We start from the raw sequence: 22,883 nt of genomic DNA on the forward strand, positions 1-22,883 counted from the left end.
TTTGCTGCCCAGACAGCAAAGACCATTCTCTAATTTTACTGTCTCGTTTCGAAATGTAATTCTCTCAGAACAGCATGGCTTAATTAAGTGCCCTTTATTGTTTCGCTGTTGTCGATTTTCTCATTATCCTTGTTTCACTACAGTCGATTTCTTCTTTTAACTTTTCGAAACACTGTCAATTCTGTTGATATACTCCGCCAAGCCTTTTGCTGTCTCTGACAGAAATAAATATCACTTCAACTCGAGGATGCGATTCCATCTCCGTGATCTGTATATAATATTCTCTCTTCAGTCTCCCTTACTGCTTGTTCAGTAGCGACGTTATACGGCCGTGAAGAGGCCCAAATGGACTGCTACTTCTGTGTTTGTTACTGTGTGAACACGCGCAGGTGACTCTTTGTACATATGTTGCCTTCACGGTCCCTCCGCGAAATGTACGTCCGTGGGAGTAGAATACACTACTGGCCATTAAAATTGCTACACAACGAAGGTGACGTGCTACAGAACCGAAATTGAACCTTCAGGAAGAAGATGCTGTGATATGGAAATGATTAGCTTTTCAGAGCATTCACACAAGGTTGGCGCCGGTGGCGACACCTTGTAGGTGCTGACAGGAGGAAAGTTTCCAACCGATTTCTCACACACAAACAGCAGTTTGACCGGCGTTGCCTGGCGAAACGTTGTTGTGATGCTCCGTGTAAGGAAGAGATATGCGTACCATCACGTTTCCGACTTTCATAAAGGTCGGGTTGTTGCTTATCGCCATTGTACTTTACCGTATCGCGACATTGCTGCTCGCTTCGGTCGAGATCCAGTGGCTGTTAGCAGAATATGGAATCGGTGGGTTCAGGAGGGTAATACGGAACGCCGTGATGGATCCCAACGGCCTCGTATCACTAGCAGTCGAGATGACAGGCATGTTATCCGCACGGCTGTAACGGATCGTGCAGCCACGTATCGATCGCTGAGTCAACAGATGGGGACGTTTGCAAGACGGTAACCATCTGCACGAACAGTTCGACGGCGTTTGCAGCAGCACGGACTATCAGCTCGGAGACCGTGGCTGCGGTTACTCTTGACGCTGCATCACACACAGGAACGCCTGCGATGGTGTATTCGACGACGAAGCTGGGTGCACGAATGGCAAAACGTCACTTTTTCGCATGAATCCAGGTTGTGTTTACAGCATCACGATGGTCGCATCGGTGTTTGTCGACATCGCAGTGAACGCACATAGGAAGCGTGTATTCGTCATCGCCATACTGGCGTATGACACGGCGTGATGGTATGGGGTGCCATCGGTTACACGTCTCGGTCACTTCTTGTTCGCATTGACGGCACTTTGAACAGTGGACGTTACATTTCAGATGTGTTACGACCCGTGGCTCTACCCTCCATTCCATCCCTGCGAAACCCTACATTTCAGCAGGATAATGCACGACCGCATGTTGCGGGTCCTGTACGGGCCTTTGTGGATACAGAAAATGTTCGACTGCTGGCCTGGCCAGCACATTCTCGAGATCTCCCGCCAATTGAAAACGTCTGATCAATCGTGGCCGAACAACTGGCTCGTCACAATACGCCAGTCACTACTCTCGATGAACTGTGGTATCGTGTTGAAGCTGCATGGGCAGCTGTAGCTGTACACGCCATCCGCGCTCTGTTTGATTCGATGGCCAGGCGTATCGAGGCCGCGATTTCAGTCGGAGGTGGTTGTTCTGGGTACTGATTTCTCAGGATCTGTTCACCCAAATTGCGTGTAACGTAATCACATGTCAGTTCTAGTATAATACATTTGTCCAATGAATATCCATTTATCATATGCATTTCTTCTTTGATGTAGCAGTTTTAATGGCCAGTAGTGTATATTCCACATGTGTTATTCCGGCTTACGATTGAAAGTTCTTTTAACAGGTGGTGCGGCGAGAAATCCGTTACGAAAGATATTAAATGTTTTCACAGTTGCTAATGTGGACAACCATGAGCTGTCGAATGGAATGGAAAACGGATTGCCCGCTTATTGCGAACGGCCGCCTCGCCATTAGGCTGTCCACACACGGCTGACAGCCAGTCCGGAATCTCCGTATGCCGTCACCCACGTGTGCATGCATGCTCAGAGGAACACTGCGCTGTAATTCTGCACTGCACCGTCGTATTTGTTCTCAGACACCGGGCAAGCGACTTGCAAGTAAAGTGTCTTACCTGTACGCGAATACACATAATGGATGTACGAATGGATGTTTGAGACACACGGTTGACGACATCGGGAAATCGGGGTTCGAATCCGGTACGGCACAAATTTTCATTGTCGTCATTCCATTCTACAGCTGATGATTGCTCATATTCGCAGTCGCGAATACAGTTAATGTACCGGGTGATCAAAAAGTCACTATAAATTTGAAAACTTAATAAACCACGGGATAATGTACATGCAGAGGTAAAAATTGACACTCATGCTTGCAATGACATGAGGTTTTATTAGAACAAAAAAAACAACAACAAAGTTCACAATCGTGTATAAAAGGAGCTGTAATGAGAGAGCAGTCGCAGAATGTTGACGTGACCTGAAAAGGCGCTTTTAGTGAAGCTGTATTATCAGAATCGGGAATGTGCTAGTTCAGCGTTACGATCCTATCTCCATATGAAGCGGATTCGAACTGGTAAAGGTCCGTCCACAAATGCAGCTGTGGCGAGGATGATTTCCAAGTTCGAAGCCACGGGTTGTTTAGACGATAGACGCCGCAGTGGCCGACAGAGCTCAAGGCGTAATGCTGCTGAGACAGTTCAGGAAGAAGTGGAGACTGTAGCGGGTTCGTCTGTGCACGGGGAAGTCAGCGCTCGTGCAGTCGCACGTCGCACCGGCATTCCGTACACTACTGTTTGGTTGGCACTGAGGCGTGCCCTCCGGTGCTGTCCGTACAAAATCCATCGGCATCGTGAACTGTTACCTGTTACGGCTGGCGCTTGCGGTGTGGGCGTTTCAAAAGATGGCCGAAGATGACGATTGGTTGAGTAACGTGTTGTGGACCGACGAAGCTCATTTCACGCTCCGAGGGTCTGTCAACGCCCACAACTGCAGAATTTAGACTACCGAAAATCCTACAACTGTCGTAGATGGAAACTCCATTGCACGACGAGAAAGTCACGGTATGGGACCGTTATCGGGCCTTTTTTCTTCGAGGAAATGAGTGATGATGGTTTTGTAACTGCTACCGTGACGGGTGAGAGGTACGCCGATATGTTACAGAATCGCATCATCCCCAGCCTGGCTGATAAACACCTGCTGGAACGTACGATGTTCATGCAGGATGTTGCTAGACGCGTCAAAGATCTCTTGCGCGCGTCGTTTGGTGACGATCGTGTGCTCAGCTGCCACTTTCGTCACGCTCGGCCTCCCAGGTCCCCAGACCTCAGTCCGTGCGATTATTTTGGCTTTGGGGTTACCTGAAGTCGCAAGTGTATCGTGATCGACCGATATCTCTATAGATGCTGAAAGTCAACATGCGACGCCAATACCTCACCGTAACTCCGGACATGCTTTACAGTGCTGTTCACAACATTATTCCTCGGCTACAGCTATTGTTGAGGAATGATGGTGGACATATTGAGCATTTCCTGTAAAGAACACCATCTTTGCTTTGTCTTACTTTTTTATGCTAATTAATGCTATTCTGATCACATGAAGCGCCATCTGTCGGACATTTTTTTTAACTTTTGTGTTTTTGTTCTAATAAAACCCAATGTCATTCCAAGTATGTGTGTCAATTTGTACCTCTCTAGCTACATTATTCCGTGATTTATTCAGTTTTCCAATTTATACGGCCTTTGTGATCACCCGTTATATCTCAGTGCAGTTCCTACGAAAAGAAAGTACTCTTCCCTCGAGGAATTCCCGTTTGAAAGTATGGAGCATATCCGTAATAAGCACGTGTTGACAGAACCTAGCGGCGACAAATCTACCAACACGGCTGTTCCTTTAATCCGATCTGGTGCGCATCCCGAACACTCGAACAGCAGTCAGGAATGGGTCGCACTGGGGTTCCGTAGGCGGTCTCCTTTACTGGTGACCTACACATTTTGGTATAGTTCTCGTTGTAAACCGACTTTGACTATTCGCTTTGCATACCACAGTCCTTAAATACTCGTTCGGTTCAGGGTCTGGAGCGTTCCGCCTAGATACTTATTCGAGGTGACCGCATTAAACACAACACGAGTAAAACAGTATTCGGACAACTCATCTTCATTAAGTTTTCCGATAGTGATACCAAGCTGCGGCCCATTACGCCAAATAGAAATTCCTTGCATTTCGTGCTGTATCACGCTAGACACACTCGATGTAATAGGGAAACAGACGTAGATTGGTGCTTACCCTGTCCAACAGACCATTTATGTACGAGGCGTGTTTTTTTTAAGTAAGTACCATTTTGAAATTAAAAAAGACGTGCTAAGGTATCCCAATAATTTTATTTTTACATGAAAGCTTGTACCTTAATCTAATTTTGTACCTGATTTCCGCCAATATTGAGGCACTTGTCATAACGTTGCACCAGCGCTTGAATACCCTCCTCATAGAAGTCTGCCTCCTGACTTGTTAACCACTGCATCACCACTGTTTTGACTTCGTCATCGTCTCGAAGACGCTGACCGCCCAGGTGCAGGAACAGATGGTAATCACTGGTCGCATGATCGGGGCTGTACGGAGGATGGTCTAGAGTTTCCCATCGCAAAGACGTGATGAGATCTTCGGTCTGATTCGCCACATGCGGACGGGTATTGTTTTGCAGCAAAACGATGCCCTCGCTCAACTTCCGTGGACTGCTGCTTTGACTCTGGTGTGACGTAGGCCACCCGTGTTTCATCGCCCGTAACAATTTGGCTTAAGAAATCATCACCGTCCATGTGGTACCGCTCAAGGAAAGTCAATGCACTGTCTAAACGTCTGGTTTTGCGCACATCGGTCAACATTTTCGGTACCCAACGAGCGCACAATTTTCGGTAATTCAAGTGCTCGGTCGCAATGCCGTACAAAACACTACGAGAAACACTAGGAAAGTCCTCCCGCAAGGAGCAAATCGTAAAGCGTCTGTTTTCTCTCACCTTTTTGTCCACTTCCTGCACCAAACTTTCATTAACCACCGAAGGACGCCCGGTCCGTCGTGCATCGTGCACATCTGTGCGGCCATCTATAAATGCTCTCACACAGTTTCTTACCATTCCATCGCTCATAAAGTTTTCTCCGTAAACTGCACGGATCTCACGATGAATATCGACCGCTTTTAGGCCTTTATCACTAAGAAATCTTGTAACAGCCCGTACTTCACAGTCAGCGGGACTCACGATTATCGGAGGCATCTTAAACACTCACAACGTATACAAGGAAGAATCAGACTGTAATGGCGTCAGTGCGTAGATTAAGGTACAGGCTTTCATGTAAAAATTAAATTATTGAGATATGTTAGCACGTCTGTTTTTGATTTCAAAACGGTACTTACTTAAAAAAAAAACCACGCCTCGTATATAGGCAAAGATAGCGGTCCTATCACACTTGCCTCGGACATTCCTGATGATACCTCTCTCTCTGATGGCCACTGGCCCTACAGGACAACGCAGAGAGCTGTCTTACCCAACAGGTGTCAAGCTCTTCCCCCCGGAGATATAGCAATAAGTGGGAATAAGAAATCAAAGCCAATGCAACTACTCTGTAACGCGCCACCATTATACCAAAATATCTCCGAATAACCTCCGAAATTTGGATGGTGGCCTTTCCGTTGTATGTCTATGTTGATAGCCAAGTCACCGATGGGCAGTTAAATCCCATTATTACTCCGTTCAGGCGTTCTCGATGCATTGGTTAAGTCTTTCTGCACATTCTTCACGTCTCCAGAACCGTCCGAGGATGAGGTTCGTCTTGAGAGTGCGGGTCCGCCTCTCTGGAGAGAATTCCAGGAGACGCTTCGCCTGCGTCGTCGATGTGCAGGCGATCGTCATCCTGTGACGTCACTGGCAGGCTACATCGAGGAATGTCGACCCTGTCGCTGCAGTTCGTGTAGGCAGCAAATGCCACAGGGCAGGGGTCAGCTCCCGCCGAGTGAGTGGAGTCGGTACTTTCCCGGGACTTCTGTGATTCCCCGAGCCGGGGTCCGGGGTTTCCCCGACCGGACGCGGCGCTGATGACCCGTCGTCGTCTGGAGACGGCGTCTAAAATAACCAGACTGCAGGTACGGCCCTGTGTTCACGTCCATCTCACGTAGTCATCTCCATTTCTAGTTTAGATTTTATGACCAAAGCTACCCATTACCGCGCCATTTACGTCTTGATCCGCACTGCACATGCCGCATTACGGTGTGTGGTGGAGGATACTTCCCACCACGACCCTTACTCCCTCGCACCACCACCACCACAACCAACACCACCACCACCACCACCACCACCATCATTATCTCTCTGTGCTTTTCCAGTCGTGAATGGTGTGCAGGAAGAACGGATGTTGGTAACTCCCCGTGTCAACTCGAACCTCTGTGGTTTTGCCTTCACGGCATGTTCCACGAGGCACAGGGTGTTTAAAAAAAAAAATTTAAATGTTTCTTATTCCAGCCTTTGCTCACAATATCAATTTCCTTTGACGATGACCGCTTTCAGTCAATAATGACCATCTTCAGATCTGCTCTACACCGTGTTCTAATCTGATATGGTGTAGAACAGATCTGATGATACTCACTATTGACTGGAACCGGTCATCGGTTGTGTGATCAAAGACTGGAGAAAAAAACATTTGACAGTATTGGACCATTGCCGATCAGTTGTAGAATTTTGCAACATGTATTATGTTAGAGTATAATGACTTTTCTGGAGACTAGAAATCTACTGTGTAGGAATCAGCGTGTGTTTCGAAAAAGACGGTCGTGTGAAACCCAGCTCACGCTATTCGTCCACGAGATTCAGACGGCCATAAACACGGGTTCCCCGGTAGATGCCGTGTTTCTTGACTTCCTCAAGGCGTTCGATACAGTTCCCCACAGTCGTTTAATGAACAAAGTAAGAGCATATGGACTATCAGACCAATTGTATGTTTCGATTGAAGAGTTCGTAGATAACAGAACGCAGCATGTCATTTTCAATGGAGAGAAGTCTTCGGAAGTAAGAGTGATTTCAGGTGTGCCGCAGGGGAGTGTCGTAGGACCGTTGCTGTTCACAATATACATAAATGACCCTGTGGATGACATCGGAAGTCCACTGAGACTTTTTGCAGATGATGCTGTGGGGTATCGAGAGGTTGCAACAATGGAAAATTGTACTGAAATGCAGGAGGATCTGCAGCGAATTGACGCATGGTGCACGGAATGGCAATTGAATCTCAATGTAGACAAGTCTAATGTGCTGCGAATACATAGAGAGAGAGATCCCATATCATTTAGCTACAATATAGCAGGTCAGCATCTGGAAGCAGTCAGTTCCATAAATTATCTGGGAGTACGCATTAGGAGTGATTTAAAATGGAATGATCATATAAAGCAAACGCCAGACTGTGATTCATTTGAAGAATCCTAAGGAAATGCAATCCGAAAAGAAAGGAAGTAGGTTACAGTAAGCTTGTTCGCCCACTGCTCGAATACTGCTCAGCAGTGTGGGATCCGTAGCAGAAAGGGTTGATAGAAGAGATAGAGAAGGTCCAACGGAGAGCAGCGCGCTTCGTTGCAGGATCATTTGGTAATCGCGAAAGCGTCACGGAGATGACAGGTAAACTCCAGTGGAAGACTCTGCAGGAGAGACGCTCAGTAGCTCGGTAAGGGATTTTGTCCAAGTTTCGAGAACATACCTTCACCGAAGAGTCGAGCAGTATATTTCTCCCTCCTACGTACATCTCGCGAAGAGACCGTGAGGATAAAATCAGAGAGATTAGAGCCCACACAGAGGCATACCGACAATCCTGGCCACGAACAATACGAGACTGGAACACAAGGGAGAACCTATAGAGGTACTCAAGGTACCCTCCCCCACACACCGTCAGGTGGCTTGCGGAGTATGGATGTAGATGTAGGTTGTTTATGTTCCCGACTATGTCGCAGCTGGTGAAAAAATATTTACATATTTCTGCAGGAGGGTAGTATTGGTCAAAATTAGACGTTAAGTTCCTACATTGTGTATCTGGGAACCAATACCTGCTGAGACATGGACCAATCTGTGGATCACTGCACCTGTTTGTTGTGTAGAAGTAGACACTGTTAACAGTGCTGCATGTCTTTACCTTGGATCCCAACACGTCCCTAAGCTCTTCTTTACCGTGAACTTACTGAATTCCAGATGCTCCTACAACGTGCGTACACTATTGATGGTTTGGTGATACGCCAATGCTTTCAAATGCGTTTCCCTAAATCTCTTCCGGCAAATTCTGGGAGGGTTCATTTGAAAGGGCACAGCCAATTTCCTTCCTTAATCCGATGGGACCTATGACTTTGCTGTTTGGTATCCTCCCCCAGCCAACCAACACGTTGCGGTCTGGTGATTTGGGAGACCGTACTACGTGAGTTTAACAACCAGTCCATCAGACACGAAACATTGTGGTGAGATATTGTCACACGATTTGTAGAAAATGGAGCGATCCCCGTACAGGATAAATCATAGTCAAGGTGCAGTCACATTAATGTATCAACCTGTCAGGAGCCTGTGTGACCCCCTTTTGTGTTGCAGACGGGTGGGAAGAGTGTCAAATGAAGAAGTGTTCTGGAAGATACTGAGGAGGACTGGAGTGCTGGGGCCAGGTGCGCTGGATTTCAAAGTCGATGTTGCGCAGCGCAAAGAGTCCAATCAAAGTGGTCCCACAGCGTCTGGATTGGGTTTTAATCCCAGGAAGGGGGGAAGGCTGGGGGGGGGGGGGAGGGTTCGTGGCCAGGGGGTAAACTCATGGTAAACTCGTCCTGGTGCTCTGTGAACCACACATGCACATTGCGAGGTGTGTGGCATGTTGCGTTGTCCTGCTGGTAGCTGCCATCGCGCCGAGCAAAAGCAGATTGCATGCGGGAGTTGACGTGGTCCCCAAGGATGCACACGTGTGTGTTGACACATTGTAGTTTCCACAATGATGTGATGACCCAGGGAATGCCACAAAGACATTCCCCAAACCGTAACGCTCCTTCCTGGTTGCAGCTTATTCACTTTGAGACATTTCACGCCATACGCAGCAATGGCATTGTCCAGTAGAGCATTGCCCAGTGCAGTACTGGCGTGCAAATTCAGTCTTCGTCCCCGGTGATCAGCCGTCAATACGGGTGGCCCACACGACCGCACCCACATTCGCTGATCAGTCGTTGAGGAGACAGTGCTGGTAGTCCCTGGGTTCATCTGGATGGTCAGTTGCTCAGCTTACACATCTGTTCGCCCCTACTCATCTCCGCAACTGTCGGCCACCTTTTATTGGCTGGGCGTGACACGAGATACCAAACAAACTGGATGATGTGCTGTTAGCTATATCGCATACCAAAGTGTAACGCAGGTGCTTTGCTATTTTACGAGGACTATTCGGAAAGTAAGGAACGGTAGGTCGCGAAATAGAAACCATAGCGGAAACTGTTTTATTTGCGACAGTTAGCTACAACTTGCAGCTACTTATCTCCATAGCAGTACTGCACCGAGTTCCTTCCGAAGGGAGAGATGCAACAAGGAGAATACGGGTGACACTGATGCATAATCAGCAGAGTAAACTGTCAGACCATTCAGTTAATTTTATTCATTTGTGGCCTTTTCCCTTTGTTCAAATCAAAATGGCTCTGAGCACTATGGGACTCAACATCCTAGGTCATAAGTCCCCTAGAACGTAGAACTACTTAAACCTAACTAACCTAAGGACAGCACTCACATCCATGCCCGAGGCAGGATTCGAACCTGCGACCGTAGCAGCCCCGCGGTTTTTTCCCTTTGTCTCATTTTTAAATTTCTGTTACTTACTTTTCCAGTTCATTCGAACAGCAGAAAAAAGTGAGAAGGGCTAATAGGAGCGATTAATGGTAACTTAATTACAAAATAGAAATCTCAGAGATAAAGTTGCCACTGTTAGCATATAAAACGAAAAATATTGAGTGGTACTGTACAAAGAACCTTCTGGCAGATTTGCTTGCGTCCCTTGCTGGAAGAAGTGCCACTGATGATTCGAGAGGTTGTGTGTTTGCGACAAGATGGCGCTCCACCTCACTGCGCCGTTAACGTCTGGGCGGGTTTGAATCGTGTCCTCCGTGGTCGACAGATTGGTCGAGGGCGTCAAGTTCCACAGCCTGCTGGTCCACCGGCTGTCAACCCTTCCGGTTTGTGGTCAAGGGGGCGGCTCAGAAGTGTCGCGAACGCAGAGCCAATTCCAGGTCTGGAGACACTGGGTACTGTTCAGTGTAATACTCGCGCTGCCTTCGACACTTTCCGCATGCAGTGTGGCTGTTGTGAACGTGTGAGACAGGCCATGCTACGGCGCGTACCTGCATGTGTTGAGCCACGTGCAACCCATTTTCGACACATACCGTAACTGTGGTTGCTTAGTGCAACCTCGGTCTCTGTGACAGTGCATGTCTGAATAAATACTCTCTAGCATGAAAACCGTGCATTTCTGGGCGTAAGTTCATTACAGCTTTCCTGTTCCGAATTCTCTCATCGATCAATCCTTACAGTTTGTACACTCGGAAAAAATAACTCTGTGTACATCACTGTCGCTCTGCCCCTTACTTGCTGTACCACGGTAAGTGGGTTCTCCAGCTCTGAGATCCACATGTGATGCCTGTTTACTCTCCTGAAGATGAAAAATGTCGCTCCATCAGAAAACTTTTTTTTTAGGTACTCAGTGCTTGCGTTGGATCGTCCCAGTGTTTGCCTAGCAAACTCGCAAACTCGGCTCGCCTGGACTTATCATCTGGCTGCAAAATATGCAGGAGTTGGCCTTTGTACACGTAGAAATACAGCTGTACGTGTAAAACCGTAACAACAGTGGTCTGAGGTATGCTTGTTTCTCCGGAACAACGACGTCTCGATTGCCACGGAGTGCATTGAAATAATGCTGTGTCCACGGTATCAAATGCGTTGTCGTCACTTGCTGCAGGTCTGTCGCTTCTTGCATCATCATCAGCAACACTGCCAGTCTGTTTACACTTTTCATACTGTCCTTTGATGGTCTTCATATCTGGCTAATTGCGATCATAAGGACCCAGCGAGGTGGCGCAGTGGTTAGCACACTGGACTCGCATTCGGGAGGACTACGGTTCAATCCCGCGTCCGGCCATCCTGATTAACGTTTTCCGTGATTTCCCTAAATCGCTTCAGGCAAATGCTGGGGTGGTTCCTCTGAAAGGGCACGGCCGACTTCCTTCCGTAATCCGATGAGACCGATGACCTAGCTGTTTGGTCTCTTCCCCCAAACAACCCCAATGCGACCATATGCACATCGCAACTGTCACTGAACAGAAACCACACATGAGCTTTTTTATGCATAAAATGCACTATAACAGCAGAATTCCTAAATTATGCCACCTGTAAGAAGATAGGGTAGGCCAGGGGGAGGGGTGGATTTGAGGGGTGGGGGAGTAAGTCAGATACTATTTGAGCATATGTAGAAATGTATCCATAAAATCTTGGTGACTCAAATTTCCTTTTGCAACAAGCCACTTCTCTGTATGTAGCATAGTTCCTTAGATTTTAAAAAAAATCTAAATATGTATTACTTGACGTTCAGTCTGTATGTAAAAGACGAATTTAAAAGTGCGCCGTCTAGTAGAAGCGTGTTCTTTTTATAAACTTCACGTGACAGCTCCTTGCTTTGAGCTGTGGAAAACAAAATAGCGCGCTATTAGCGGCTGGCGAGAATTTGTTTGATGTGACGCTCAGTTAGGCCGCGAGGTTTACCGCCCGGCGTAAACTCGCTTGCTGTCAAAGCGACTCCTCGGTTGAATTGTTGCCAGGCAGCAGTAAACTTTCTGCACCAGGTTTTTGAGCTTCCGCCTCTGATGTGACAGTACCGACACGCGGTTCTGTGCAGCCGAGCTGCCCGGCACACAAAATGGCGGCCAGCTGCCGCATCCTGGCGCGGTCGCCACTTAGTGTTGCGTACTTAGGACTCAGAAAGCCGCTCACTGTGTGACGTGGAGGGTACTGTTCTGGTACTGCCATCATTCCCTTTCGTCCCTTTGCATATATTACGTGAGAACAAAGGATGTCTCAAACTCTCACTTACAGCTTTTAATTACTCCAATTATTCATGTCGTCTCAAATTTGCGAAATGTATGTGGGATGAAGTAATACGATTGCAGTTCAATAAATAACACAACCGTTTTTAAAAAATGTAAACACGTTGGTTTCATTCACGATTCCAGTACATCATACTATCCCCCCTCTCTTTTTGCTACAGAATTCTACTTTTCAACATAATCTCCATTCAGTTCAGCGGCCTTACTACAAGGACCGCTTATGCCAGCATTGTACCGCTCTACTGTTAGACATCGAAACCAACGTCTTGCTGCTCGCCCCCCCCCCTTCCCCCCCCCCCCCCCACCCAATAATCAAGGAACTGCTACCCACGGAGTGCATCTTTCCTCGGGCCGAACAGATGGTAGTCGGAAGCTGCGATATATGGGCTGCAGCAGGTGTAGAAATATGAAACCCGAATTTGGTTGCAAAAACTTACATGTCTCTTGTTTGAAACTGTTGAACAGTATTTTATTGTAAATGATCACCAGCGCTTCCAGAATGAGATTTTCACTCTGCAGCAGAGTGTGCGCTGATATGAAACTTCCTGGCAGATTAAAACTGTGTGCTGGCCGAGACTCGAACTCGGGACCTTTGCCTTTCGCGGGCAAGTGCTCTACCAACTGAGCTACCCAAGCACGACTCACGCTCCGTCCTCACAGCTTTACTTGTGCCAGCACTTGGGTAGCTCAGTTGGTAGAGCACCTGCCCCGAAAGGCAAAGGTCCCGAGTTCGAGTCTCGGTCTGGCACACAGTTTTAATCTGCCAGGAAGTTTCAATCACCAGTGCTGTTAATACATTTCTCCCACCTCTCTGGCACTCTATGAATGCGATGCGAAAAACACAGTTCTTCTTTTCAGGGAACCAGCCAACGAGCCACTTTCGTACATTTTGTCCAAAGACAGCGTGTCGCAGTGATGCAAATAGATGATAATCAGAAGGAGCCAAGTCTGGAGAATAAGCCACATGCCTTAGTATTTCCCAACTGAACGCCACGATCGTCTCCCTGACCCGTTTTGCTGTGTGTCATGGGGCGTAATCATGGAGCAATATGACGGTTTGTTGCCTTTGTCCATATTCGTGTCATTTTTCACGTAATGCTAGATTTAAATCGGTCATTTGCTGTCGGTAGCGATCAGTCATAACGGCATCACGAGGTTTTAGCAGCTCACAATAGACGACAGCCTTCCCATACTACCAAACACAGAGCATTGTCTTCTTTCGAAAGCAATTTCATCTTCCAGTGGATGTCGATGGTTTGCTAGGTCACTCTTTATTGTTTTGTATTGGGCGGCTAGGAACCCAATGACCCCTCACTTACTTTTACTTTTTCGTGTCCGGAAACTACAATTTGTTTGCCCAGTATTGCGCAATGTCCAATGATCCTTCCTTAGCCAGCCACAGATCGTCGAGGGTGCATCTGTGCGGGCAGACAGGGCATTGTAGGAGATGTTCCATGGCCTGTGGAGTGCCGCAGTCGCATTTGTCGTCATTTTCGTCCAACAAACCCCATTTGATCAGATCAGATTAGATTTCACAGGAGCCACCCCAGTTCTGATGCGGTTTAAGCATTCTCCAGGTTTTGCAATCGCCAGAAACGCCGCTTGGTGGGTCCTCTCTTACAAGGGAACCTCCCCATCGCACCCCCCCCCCTTCTCAGATTTAGTTATAAGTTGGCACAGTGGATAGGCCTTGAAAAACTGAACACAGATCAATCGAGGAAACAGGAGGAAGTTGTGTGAGACTATGAAAAAAAGACGCAAAATATACAAACTGAGTAGTCCATGCGCAAGATAGGCAACATCAAGGATAGTGTGCGCTCAGGAGCGCCGTGGTTAGCGTGAGCAGCTGCTCAACGAGAGGTCCTTGGTTCAAGTCTGCCCACGAGTGAAAAGTTTTATTTTTTATTTTCAGACAGTTACTATCTATCCGTCCGTCCGATGCGATCACTTTTTTGGGAGTGATTTTCGCATCCACAAGAATGCCTAAATCGAGCCATGCAGAAGAATCTTTTTACCCATTCGCCATGTGTACAAGTTAGGTCGGCCGACAACAAATTCCTGTCATGTGACGCACGTGCCGTCATGCCGTCACCAGTGTTGTATAGAAAATATCAGACGCGTTTTCCTGTGGAGGAATCTGTTGACCTATGACCTTCCGATCAAATGTTTTCGGTTCCCATTCGAGAGGCACTACTAATCGCATGGTTTTGCGGTGCCGTCGCAAAACAGACACTAAACTTATTACAGTGCCAGAGACGTCAATGAACGAACGGACAGATCATAACTTTGCGAAAATAAATAAAGTAAACTTGTCACTCTAGGGAAGACTTGAACCAAGTACCTCTCGTTCAGCAGCTGCTCACGCTAACCACGGCGCTCCTGAGCTCACACCCTCCTTGATGTCGCCTATCTTGCGCATGGACTACTCAGTTTGTATATTTCGCTTCTTTTTTTTTTTCTTCATAGTTCCACACAACTTCTTCCTGTTTTCTCGATTGATGTGTGTTCAGCTTTTCAAGCCCTATTCACTGTGCCAACCTATAACTAAATCTGAGGGGGAGGGGGTGAGGGGGGTGCGATGGGGAGGTTTCCTTGTTAGTGGATAGTAGATGGGGGGCTCATGTAAGGCGCAACTTAGAAAACGGCGTCTGGATTTCAGTCTGCTGGGGCCACACTCTAGGCCAAATATGGAGTTTGTTTTAGCTTCTCGGTACGTTCATGGGCTTTCCTACGTGAGTCAGGTTTTGTGAAACCTACGGTCGTGTGAAGATTTTCTATGCGGGTTGGATTCACGCAGCCTGTCACTATCCTGCATGTTTCATTCAAGCTAATATCTACCTTTTTTGCGTGGTCGGATCTGCACCATAATGGGCAGGCATATTCGACAGTTGAGAGGCACAAAGCTTGGGCTGAGGTTCTGACGACGGTAGGTTTGGCACCCCATTTGCTGTTGGACAGCTTTCTTATTAGGGAATTTCGTGCTTCCACTTTTTTGCGTGGTTTTTCGCAATGATATTTGTATGTCAAAGTTCTGTACTGCACGACGCCAAGGTAGGTGGGAGTATCTGTGTGTTCTAGTAATGTCCCATCCCAGGTAACATTGAGCCTGTACTTTGCCTGCCTCGAGTTCAGATGGAATGCACTCACTTGAGTTTTGGAGGGTTTGGGTTTTGCAGAATTCTTTTTGTAGTAGGTTGACGTTGTAGAAAGGGCGGTTTCTAGTTTCTCCTCGATGGCTTGAAACCTGTTGCCTTGAACTGTTATTGCCAGGTCGTCTGCGTGTACAAAAGTTTTGGTTTTGTCTGGAGTTGGTTGGTCAGTTGTATACAGTATATGTTGAATAGGATTGGCGCCAGCACGCTCTCTTGGTAGAGCCCATTTTTCTGGTTCCGCCATCGACTCTTTTTCCCCCTCAAGCATTACGAAGAACTGTATTTTGGAGGAGGGATTAGATTGTCTTGACTAGGTGGTAGTCTTTCAGGGTCTCGTAGGTTTTATGCAGTAGTGTCCGGTGGTGCACTGTATCACAGGCGGCACTTAGGTCGACTAGTGATTAGTTTATTCTCAAACCCATCCTCGATATGTTCCAGAATTTGACTGGTACAGGACTTTCCAGGTCTAAAACCTGCTTGGTGTGGAATTAGCTTCGAGTCAACGATCTTCTCTATTCTGTTGAGGATCAATCTTTCATAGAGCTTAAACAGGGGGCAGAGAAGGGTTACGGGTCGATAGCTGTTTGGAGACTCTGGGTCCTTCCCGGGTTTAAGGGGAGCCACCACTTTTTATTTCCTCCACAGTTTCGGGATTCGAAAGGTTTCACGGCACACGTTAAAAAGTCCAAGTATCCAGTCCCTGGAGCCAAGGCCCAAGTTTTTAATCTGTTCCACGCAAATATCATCGAACCCAGCGGCTTTCTGATTCTTCATGGTATTTATGCCATTATTCAACTCTCTCATGGTAAATGGTTTCTGGAAGTTGGTGTTTTCCGTTACCAGTAGGCGAGTGATTTTAGTTTTCTGACGTTTGGAGTTGAACTTATCGTTTAGGAGGAGTTGGTTGGCCACCTGGCTTGGAGTTACGTCGGCCGGGGCCTTGCTTAGCCTTGGATCACCATCCAGTTTCTTAATCAGGTTCCAGGCTATTTTGCTACTGTGGGACATATCTATAGAGCTGCTATCCACTTCTCCTCGCGTGCCTCGCTGAGGGCTGACATTACCAGCTGTGCCGCATGTGGTGGTTTCGTCGCTGAATGGGTCTTCCGCGGACAGTACTTGATACTTCTCCAGGATGTCCTTTGAGGCATTTGAGCGCCCTGGGATATAGTGTTGTCCGCAGCCCCTTAGGAATATAATAGATACCTTTCGCAAAGTCTCAACAAAGATAAGGCAATTATTTGGCGTTGGGATCAGCCTGGCTAATTCCTCATCCACTCACCGTCTAAGTACCCCAACTGCTGGACGCGTGTGTCGGCTCTACAGACAGAGACGCCCAGTTGTGCAGCGGGTTGCTTGACTCTGGTCCGCCGATCACCTCGAACGAGACTGTCAGCACGTTCCAGCACTGCAGGAGTCACGCAGCTGTGCCCGGCCGGCCGGCCGGCGCAACGGAGATGCGACAGGTTTGCGAGACCTGTTGCGGTGGCGACGGGGGCCTCGCCCAACGACTCGCCGAGCTTTTGTTCGGTGCCAGGTCTGCGTAGACTTTCTCTAAGGGCCTACGAACATCTGCGATGCTCCGGTTTTCCGCCAAAAGAAACTCAGTGACAGCTGTCTGCTTGGAACGCACCTGCATTACAGAGGCCGTTTTGACTGCTGCATATAGCGCCTCTACCAATCGGAACTAGTAGGGCTGAAGCGGGAATATTCTGGATGTCTGAAAGAAGGCGCCACATATAATAAGAGACTCCGCATTTCTTCAACCGAAATTGGCGGAGGAAAAAAAATGTTGCATTAGTTACTGAGCGCTGCTCATATACAGGGTGGTCCATTGATCGTGACCGGGCCAAATATCTCACGAAATAAGCCTCAAACGAAAAAAACTACAAAGAACGACACTTCTCTAGCTTGAAAGGGGAAACGCGATGGTGCTATGGTTGGCCCGCTAGATGGCGCTGCCATAGGTCAAACGCATATCAAAAATGGTTCAAATGTCTCTGAGCACTATGGGACTTAACTGCTGAGGTCATGAGTCCCCTAGAACTTAGAAATACTTAAACCTAACTAACCTAAGGACATCACATCCACACATCCATGCCCGAGGCAGGATTCGAACCTGCGACCGTAGCGGTCTCACGGTTCCAGACTGTAGCGCCTAGAACCGCACGGCCACTCCGGCCGGCCAAACGAATATCAACTGTTTTTTTTTTTAGTAGGAACGCTCATTTTTAATACACATTCGTGTAGTACGTAAAGAAATATGATTGTTCTAGTTGGACCACTTTTTTCGCTTCGTGGTAGATGGCGCTGTAACAGCCACAAACGTACAAGTACGTGGTATCACGTAACACTCCGCCAGTGCGGACGGTATTTCCTTCGTGATGCTTTACCCGCCTTAAAATGGACCGTTTACAAATTGCGGACGACATCATCCAAGTGTCCGGACCGTTCGCCAGATAGTTACGTTATTTAACCCTGCGATGCATGGTGGCGAAAACTCACATGAATGCATATGCAGGGCCTCCAACGCCCTGCCCTAATTTAAAATTTTCCTCTTTTCATATAATCATTCTTTGGCGTTAAATTTATTTCTGACAAATTTATTGTCATATTGAAAGATTCCTAAGATACAGTTACAGGATATGGTGGGCCTGATTTACATTTTATTAGTTTTTTAAAAAACTTTAAGAGTGAATTTTTATTAGTTACATCCATTTAGATACAACGTATACAAATAATTTTATTAATTCACTTATAAGTTGCAGATTACATTTTATACCAATTTCTTAAATTAAAACATACTCATTGTTCACAATATTATGTATATAGGCAATATTTTGACAAGAAGTTATTCATTGTTCACATAAAATTGCATTTTTCTTAGTTTTCAACATGTGCCAAACAAGCTGCACAAAGAACGCCACTGTGTTCCTTACAAATGTTGGTTTTACACTTAATGCACGTCACAGCACTTTCCCTGTCTTTATTATATGGACAATAATTGCATCTTCTTCTTTTTCCTGAAACAGGTAGTAAGTTTGGCAGTATGACATCATTTTGAACACCACATCTTTGCATGGCATCAACGATTATCTTTGGATGGTTAGGGATCTGAAAACGCATTTGCATTAGTGGTCTTACCATTTCCTCTGCTACATCCCTTAGGAACAAACGCCTTTGATCACTTTTTCCAGTATGGTATGTCAGATGTTGGGCCGAAAACAAAATTTCACTGTTCATTGCTGCGACGTCCATCATATTCATCCATAATGCAAATTGCCATCTTCTTGTTTGTCTCTTGCAAGTGTAATAACGAATTTTCTGGTCCATTTGATCTACTGCACCCTTCGTAGAGTTATAGAACTTTATTATATCTAGTTACTTTTTTGCACGAGTTTCATAAATGTTTCTGTCATGATGCATTGTGTTAATGAGAAGTGCAGACTTTTTCTTTTTGGGAACGTAACTCACCATTGTAATGTCACCTCTAAACGCAAACAAAGAGGAATGAATCGCTCTGGAGGCAGATGGTTTCATCTCATTATGAGTTTCTGGTTTATTTTATTTGATTGTTGTAATTTGCTTCTGAAGCATCTCTTCTGTCAGCTGCACACTAGTAAAGAACTTGTCAACAGTAATATTTTTTGATGATCATTCAATGCTTTTAGCAAGATCTTTCACCACATTCAATCCAAGATTTTTCAGAATAGGTTCATGCGGCTTCCTTCCCGTGTAAACAATTGCATATAAAGTATAGGCAGATGTAGCATCACATAACCAAAATACTTTTATGGCATACTTGGCTGGTTTAGAGGGCATATACTGGGTGAAGCTGCATCTTCCACGGAATGGGACTAGCTGTTCGTCAACTGTGAGCGAATCATTGGGAATCATTGTATTTCTACACTTGTCAAGCAATAGTTCACATACACAGCGGACAGCTGCAAGTTTGTCATCTGCAGATCGAGCTTCACGGGTACGTCTGTCATGAAATCTAATCATTCTCCTTATATACTCCAATCTATTTACTGACATGGTGACCTTAATGTAGGATTTGCCTTTTCATCCAAGAATAATTCTCTAGCTGGGACATCCCAACTCTTCGCAACACCAGAAAGCAGTAAAGGACCAAGAAAGCCCTCCATTTCAGCAAGTGAAACGTTTTACCACGTAAAACAGCCACTCTCGGCCTTCAATATTTGTGCAGTTGATGATTTGCTCTAGTACTTTCTTGGAAATGAAGTACTCCCAGGCATCCTTAGGTTTACAGGTTTTCAAACCACAGGCTGGACAAGGTGCCTTCTTTACAATATTATGGACAGGCGTACGAAAAGTTGCAGGAGGATCTAATTTCCAAATCGTTCCATTTCGACCAATGTATGTGTGGTCTTCTATACCTTTTTTGTTGGTTCTTCATTTTCAGACTCTGATGAAGTAATAGTGTCGGAAGGACTGTCACCTGCCCCAGTATTCACACCTGCAGGTTCATTGGCTGATTCTTCACTACTTGCATCTTCAAAAATATTTCCTTCCTCGCAACAATCATCTTATACAAACCACTGAGCCGCAACACTTTCAAAATTAGCTGCATTTGCACGTACCGACTCTCTTGCTTTTCGTGTCGAAGCCATAGCAAAAGGCGTGTCTCTCGAACAGCAGCTTGAGCAGCACTAAACGAGTCATACTTGTAACAATCTGGGCCTTGCAGCAACAAACTAACTACAGTAGCAATGAGGCTGACAGAAGCAGCACAGGATAACAATACTGTGCAATAATAAAACATTTGATAGCAAGAAGATCGATAGTACACCGACATCGCCAATATGTGAAAATAGTGTGTATTATTTTTTAGTTATACTATTACTACTACATCTACTGCTGCTGTTGGCACTCCTGTTGCTGTAAATACCACTACAGTTATTGTTGAATTAATAACTGCTCCCAAACAAATGTTGAGGACAATATAGGCTAAAGAACATTTATAAATTTGTGATGGCCTTTGAAGCCCTGCGTATGCATTCACGGTGTATGGGTACACGTATTGAAGTATACAAAAAACTTAAAAAGGTATCTCGTTCAGACTTGATAGCAGGAATGTAACAGTGTTAGTGAGAGTACTGGAAAGCAGTTTGAAATCAAACAAAAAATTACAGAATTTAAAAAAAAATAAAGACAAAAGGGCCTCGGAGACCCTGTATATGCATCCTAGGGTTAACGAAACAGGAAGTGTTCAGCCACATGTGATACATCAACCACGACCTGCAACAAATGATGCTCAAGTAGGTGTTACAGCTGCAGAACATCGATACACCTTACATCACTCAAATCTAAAGGCAGTACATTCAACTAAATACCTAGGAATTACAATTACGAATGACTTAAATGGGAACGATCGCATAGGTAATGTTCTGCGGAAAGAAAACCAAAGACTGCGATTTATTGACGTAACACGTAGAAAATGTAACAGGTCTATTAAGGAGACTGCCTACACTACGCTTGTCCGTCCTCTTTTAGAATACTGCTGCGCGGTGTGGGATCCTCACCAGATAGGACCTACGGAGTACGCCGAAGAAGTTCAAAGAAGGGCAGCACGTTTCGTATTATCGCGAATTAGGGGAGAGAGTGTCACAGAAATGATACAGGATTTGGGATGGACATCATTACAACAAAGGCGTTTGTTCGTTGCGACGGAATCTTCTCACGAAATTCGAATCACCAATTTTCTCCTCCGAATGCGAAAATATTTTGTTGACACCGACCTACATAGAGAGAAACGATCACCACGATAAAGTAAGGGAAATCAGAGCTGGTTCGGAAAGACATAGGTGTTCGTTCTTTCCGCGCGCTGTGCGAGATCGGAATAATAGAGAATTATTGTGAACGTTGATGGCTGAACCCTCTGGCACTTGAATGGAATGTAGATGTCGGTGAATTAAGTCTGTGGCCGGCAATCAAGCGTGTTCAAAGTGTGCAGCCGACGTGTTGCGGCTGTCTCAGCAGACAGATGAATCTCCCCCATGCCCTCTGAGGAGGTTGGTTTTTACTGCCACCTGCGTCATTGTCTCGTGTGCAACTTGGAAGTTGTCCCGAGGCTTTCAGGGTGGAGTTGGTGGGGGGGGGGGGGGGGGGGGGGAGAGGAGGGGGGGGAGGGGTACGAAACGGCCCAGATTGTAAGAGACGACGCCATTGTTCTGACTGCTGGCCGGTTGTGAAATTGCATTCCTCGGAATTAATCGCGTTGCGAAGACTCGTCTAAAAATAGGCGGCCAGGCTGTGTTCACAAGCAGGTAATGGGCGGGGTAGGACGCTGTGTGCTACACAGCTGGGCGCGAGGAGCCCTAGCGTGTTCAGAACAGCGGCGACCACTGTACACCGTTGCCGGCGGAGTCCTTGTAGTCTTGATCGAAAGAGGACAGAAAGGTTGTTACCGATGGGCTAACTGCAGGAAATACGAAGTAACATTCTCAGATATCGCCCCCCCCTCTCCCACCACCACAAAAAAAAAATCGGTGTAACTTGATCATTACCTTTCGCATTTCGCTACAGTAGAGATATGTTGCAAATATTCACTGTTAATGACACATTTGAAAATAAAATAAAATGCGTCATGCGGTGCTCTGAAAGCGACTGGCTTTCTTCACTCGCCACTTCAGTTCGCGAGAGTGGGCTATAATGTTGATAGCTGTTAAATACTGCACACATCTACCACGTACAGAAGTATGAAACCGAAATTTGGTTGCAATAATTACACGTCTGTTGTTTCAAACTGATAAACATTGTTTTATTCAATGTAATCTCCAGTGGTATTTCTCCATATCTACATCCATACTCCGCAAGCCACCTGACGGTGTGTGGCGGAGGGTACCTTGAGTACCTCTATCGGTTCTCCCTTCTATTCCAGTCTCGTATTGTTCGTGGAAAGGAGGATTGTCGGTATGCCTATGTGTGGGCTCTAGTCTCTCCGATTTTATCCTCATGGTCTCTTCGCGAGATATACGTAGGAGGGAGCAATACACTGCTCGACTCCTCGGTGAAGGTATGTTCTCGAAACTTCTAACAAATTCCCGTACCGAGCTACTGAGCGTCTCTCCTGCAGAGTCTTCCACTGGAGTTTATCTGTCATCTCCGTAACGCTTTCGCGATTACTAAATGATCCTGTAAGGAAGCGGGCTGCTCTCCGTTGGCTCTTCTCCATCTCTTCTATCAACCCTATCTGGTACGGATCCCACACCGCTCAGCAGTATGTGAGCAGTGGGCGAACAAGCGTACTGTAACCTACTTCCTTTGTTTTCGGATTGCGTTTCCTTAGGATTCTTCCAAAGAATCTCAGTCTGTCATCTGCTTTACGGACGATTAATTTTATATGGTCCTTCCGTTTTAAATCACTCCTAATGCGTACTCCCAGATAATTTATGAAAATTAACTGCTTCCAGTTGCTGACCTGCTATATTGTAGCAAAATGATAAAAGACCTTTCTTTCTATGTATTCGCATCACATTACACTTGTGTACAT

General features: G+C 46.3%; 1 protein-coding gene and 1 non-coding gene across 2 annotated transcripts in view; one reads left to right on the plus strand and one right to left on the minus strand.

Annotated features, from left to right (window-relative positions):
* The window catches only part of LOC126295071 (5'-AMP-activated protein kinase subunit gamma-2-like), a gene marked incomplete at its 5' end in the record, with an annotated part of 207,609 nt that overhangs the window by 116,857 nt on the left and 67,869 nt on the right, over positions 1-22,883 (plus strand). The window lies entirely within an intron of this gene.
* On the minus strand, positions 12,778-12,853 carry Trnas-cga (transfer RNA serine (anticodon CGA)). The gene has a single exon. It is a non-coding gene; the product is annotated as a tRNA-Ser (tRNA).

Source organism: Schistocerca gregaria, chromosome 11, assembly GCF_023897955.1.
Source record: "Schistocerca gregaria isolate iqSchGreg1 chromosome 11, iqSchGreg1.2, whole genome shotgun sequence".
NCBI classification, from domain to species: domain Eukaryota; kingdom Metazoa; phylum Arthropoda; class Insecta; order Orthoptera; family Acrididae; genus Schistocerca; species Schistocerca gregaria.